The sequence below is a fragment of the Balaenoptera ricei genome, chromosome 8, assembly GCF_028023285.1.
Source record: "Balaenoptera ricei isolate mBalRic1 chromosome 8, mBalRic1.hap2, whole genome shotgun sequence".
Lineage (NCBI taxonomy): Eukaryota > Metazoa > Chordata > Mammalia > Artiodactyla > Balaenopteridae > Balaenoptera > Balaenoptera ricei.
In genome coordinates, this window is record NC_082646.1 from 105,597,807 (window position 1) to 105,602,938 (window position 5,132).

The window sequence follows — 5,132 nt, forward strand, 5'->3', positions numbered from 1 at the left end:
GCTCCCAGTCGGCGCGGCCCCGGGTCGGCAGAGCCGCGGGGTCCGGGACGCTGCTCGCGGGGAGGGCGGAGGGGGGCGGGCTGGGCACGCGGGCGCGCAGCGAACGGCGGGGGCGCGCGGCCAGAACGCGCGGGGCGAGGGCGGCGCGTGCGCGGTGAGCACGTGCCCGAACACAGCCGGCGCTGATGGGGGCGCTTGAAAGCCCAGGAACCTGCGCGGGACCGGGCAGTGGGGGGCGCTTTGAGAGGAAAGGCAGGGAAAGGCGGCGTAGGAGGCGATTGGGGTGGAAAGTAACAGAACAGTTTCTGTAAGACTCAGAGGTGGCATCTGATGCGGCTGGAGAAGCTGAAGGTCCACGGAGCAGACAGAGGAGCGACCTCTGGAGATAGGGGTTGAGGCCAAGTTAGGAGGGCTTGGGGACGTACGCTCAGGAGTTAAAATCTTGGGCGATTCAGACCAGATCGAGCGATCGATAGATAATCTTTTATATGTTTTTATTAAAATTATATACATAATATGTAATATATATACAAAAGAATCCATGGAATACATGTAGTTATGAAACAGGACGATAAAATTGCCACCCGTGAAAACACCATCCTACGTAAGAACCGCAACACACCTAGCACAGAGGCTTCTCCTACCTGTGTGTTCTTCCCTGATCCCATCTCCCTGCCCCACCCTCACCTCCAGCCCCATCCCCCAGAGGTCACCTCTCTCCAGTCTATCATGCTCTTGCTTTTTAAAACTTTTTAAAAATCTCCTCTTTGTAGTCCTAACACGTTATTTCGTTTTGCTTATTTGAAGCTTGTAATAATCGTATCACACACACACAAAAAAAATCGTATCACGCTGTATTATCTTCTGCAATCTGCTTCTTTTAAAGTTGTCTCTATAATACATACACATTGCTGTACAGATCTGTAATTTGTTTCCCGTGCTGGAAAATATTCCATTATGTGAATAGACCACATTTTATTGATATGGTGATAAAACCACTTGGTTTTGTTCTGTTTTGTTTTCTAATTTGGATTTAGAAAACTATTGAAAAGAACCCAAATTGTGTCCTGGTGTATGCATGCAAGAGAGTCTATAGGATTTAATAGCTAAGAAGGTATGAAAATGTTCCACTTTACAATAGAACACTAAAACGTTTTCCCAATTGTTGGTACCAATTTCACTTCCACCAGCAATGTGTAAGAATTCTTGTTGATTTACATCTTCACCAACACTTAGTACCATCTTACTTAATTTTTCCAGGTGAGTGGATGTAAAATAGTACTTCACTGAAGTTTTAATTTGCATTTAACTGATCGCTAATAAGATTGAGACCTTTACATATATTTATTAGTCATTTAGACTTCCTCTTTTAAAAAGTGCCTGTTCGTGTCTTTTGCCCATTTTTCTTTGGAGTTGCTTTCTTACTGACTTGTAGGAGCTGTTTATATATCCTTGATACTCAGCTTTAGTCGGTTGTATTTGTTTACACGTATTTTCTTCCAGTTCCAGGCTTGTCTCTTCACTCTCTTTATGAAGTCTTTCGATGAAGAGAAATTATGGACTTTAAAGAAGTAGAATTTACCAATTCTTTCTTTTGTGGTCAGTTCTCTGTGTCTTTTCATGAAGTCCTTCCTTGCCCTGCAGTAAGAAAAATATTCTCCTGTATTTTCTTGTAAAAGTTTTTAAATGTTGTCTTTTTCGTTTAATCAACCTGGAGTTGATTTTTGTGTATGTGTGCGGCAGAGATCCAATCTGATTTTTCCCTACATGAATAATCATTTATCTCAGCATCACTTACTGATAGTTTCTCCTTCCCCCCCTCTGTGATGAGCAAGACCACCTCTGTCACGTTTCAGGTTTTCATGGACAAGCAGGACGTTGATGGCTCTATTCTACCCCACTGGCAAATGTGTCTGTCTTTGTGCTACTATCATACAATCTTAATTACTATACCTTTTTGATAAATCTTAATATATGGATATCTTCAGATTCCCCCTCCTTATTCTTCCTCAGGAGTGTCTTGACTCTTCTTGAGCTTTTGCCCTTCCATAAATATTTCAGAATTAGCTTGTCAAGGTGCTCAAAATACTCTGTTGGCATCTTGATTGACATTACACTGAATCCAGAAATCAATTTGGCAATTTTGACATCTTTACAAAATTGAGTCTTCGATCTATGACATATTATGTCTCTCTATTTGTTAGGACTTCTTTAATGTATTTCAATGGAGTTTTGTAATATTCTTCATACAGATCTGATCTTAGGTGTGTATTACATTTTTCTCTCTATTCATTTGGAAGTTTACACTCTATTCTTTTATTTATTGCCCTTGAAATTTTAACATTCATGCTCAAAGTCCAAAAGTAATATCCTAAACACCTCTCTGAAACAATGTGAGGACCTTGGAATGCTTTTACTCCAATCTGCCCCTTCCATGCTATTTTAGTTCTGCCCTTTTTTAACCCCAAATTCACATTATTATTATTATTATTATTATTACCATTATTATATTATACAGATATTTGCTTAGATTTGCCCGGTGGGTCCCTCTGAGGTCATCTTTCTTCTTCCTAAAATATAGCCCTTTGAAGTTCCTATAGTGAACGTCTGTGGGTGATTAACTCCTGGCTCTCATGAGGTTCCTGGCATCATGTGAAGGAGCTGAGGTGGAGGAACAAGAGCCACAGGGCTGTTCAGGCAGCCAGGCTGGGCAGGAGGGCTGGGCTCCTACTTCTGGAAGGGCCCAGAGGGAGATCCAGGTACCTCTCTGAGGGGGTCCTCCATGGCAGAGAGTGCTGGAACACTTTCTACTACTTGGTAGAAATAGTGCACACTATTTCTACCAAGGCTCCCACCCCTAAGACTAGAACTGCCCAGAGCTAGAGCGAGTCCATGACAGCCCCCATAGCTTGCCTGGGATCTGTCAACCTTGTTCCTCACCCCTGCCCCCAACTGCAGTAGCTCCCACCACCCCTGCCATTCAGGGTACTGTAGTAGGACGGTGTCCACTGGAGCAGACTGTGCTCCCGTACTTCCAGGCCATGAAGCCATACATCTCTCCCCAGGTGAAAGGATAGGAGATCAAAAACTGTGCACTGATTGAGCTGTGGTTTTGGATTTGGGGTTTTTCATTTGGTTGATGTTGGTTTTGGTCTGGTTTGGGTTTTTTCACTTTTTATTATGAAAATGTTCACACACAAATAAAAGTAGAGGAAACAGCATAATGGATCCCCATTTACCTTTCACCCAGCTTCTCCAGTCATCAGGACATGGCCAGTCTTGGTTCATCTATATCCCCCACCCACTTCCTCTATACCCAGATTATTTTGGAGCACATGGCAGATGTCTTATTCTTTCATCTGTAAATATTTCACCACGTATTTCTAAAGGATAAGAAATAAAGATGAACACAATATCATTAGCACATTTTAAAACATTTTAGCAGTTCCATGTCCTCAAATAGGCAATCAATGTTCACATCTCCCTGACTGTTTGTACGTTGTTTAACTCTTTTTTGTTTGAACCAAAATCCAGATAAAACCATAAGTTAGAACTGGTTGATGTGCCTCATACTTTCTTTTAACTAAAGCAGGAGTCAGCAAGCTACCCACGAACTACCACCCGCTGCCCGTTTTTGTGTGGCCTAAGTGCTAAGATTGGTTTTATACATTGTTAAATGGTTTCGAAAATAAAAGAATATTTGTGTCATGTGAAAATTATATGAAATTCAACTTTCAGCATCCATAAGGTTTTATTTGAACATAGGCATGCCCATCGTTTACGTATGGTCTATGCAACTTTCCCACTACAAGGTCAGGGTCGCATAGTTGCTGTGGCATCTGAGACTTCATGGCCTTCAAAGCCTAAAATATTTACTCTCTGGCCCTTTACAGAAAAAGTTTGCCAAGCTCTGATCTTATGGGTTTCTCCTCCACCTTTTTTTTCCCCTTTTAATTTTTTAATTGAAGAAACTGGGTCATTGGTCCTGTAAAGTCTCCCAGGGTCTGAATTTTGCTGCTATTGTTCAAGATGATCATTTGTGCCCTGTATTCCTGTAAGCTGGTGGTTAAGTCTAGAGGCTCAATCAAATTTAGATCAGATGGCTTTTTCTTCAAGAGGATTTCATTAGTGACGATATGTTCTACCATCAGGAAGTAAATATGTCTGCTTCTCTTTCTTTGTGTGATGTCAACAACCATTGACGATCAGTGCTAAACAGGGTTGAGTTTCAGTAACCAAAAGTGATTGGAAAGTGATAGGAACTGCCTGGGATATTATGGGGTCTTCAACCCATCAGGGAAGAGAGAGTCAACATATATGGTCAAAAGCAGTGGTTGGAAAAAAATCAAGCTACTTCAGGTTTCGAGTTGAGATTCCGTAATAAATATATGATCCGCGGGGGAGGGAAGAAGTTCAGTAGGATATACATCAAAGTAACAAGAAGCGACATGTTAGCCTACTGAGGTTATGGGTGATGCTTGTTCTTTGTCTGATTTCATATTTCTATCCAAATGGTTCTATCTCTTTGGGGGGAAAAGATAAATAAAAAGAAGCTGGCTTTGTCCTATTGGTTCTCCCCTCCAAGTGTATGTCTTCTCTCTCCAATTAGACTGGAAGCTCCCTGAGAGCAAGATTGATTGTTGATCCCTTTAACGGCCACAGCACCCAGTTATGAAAAATTGTTGCAGCCACTAAAACTCACTTACAGGGCAGAATAGCACCGAAAGAAATTGAAACTGTTTTCTCAAGAGTATATGAACTAGGCTTCCCTGGTGGCGCAGTGGTTGAGAATCTGCCTGCCAATGCAGGGGACACGGGTTCGATCCCTGGTCTGGGAAGATCCCACATGCCGCGGAGCAACTGGACCCGTGAGCCACAACTACTGAGCCTGCGCGTCTGGAGCCTGTGCTCCGCAACAAGAGAGGCCGCGACAGTGAGAGGCCCGCGCACCGCGATGAAGAGTGGCCCCCTCTTGCCGCAACTAGAGAAAGCCCTCGCACAGAAACGAAGACCCAACACAGCCAAAAATAATAAATAAATAAATAAATAAAAATTATAAAAAAAAAAAAAGAGTATATGAACATGCTTTTAGGCAACAGCATCCATTCCTTCAAAAACACTGACTGGACATC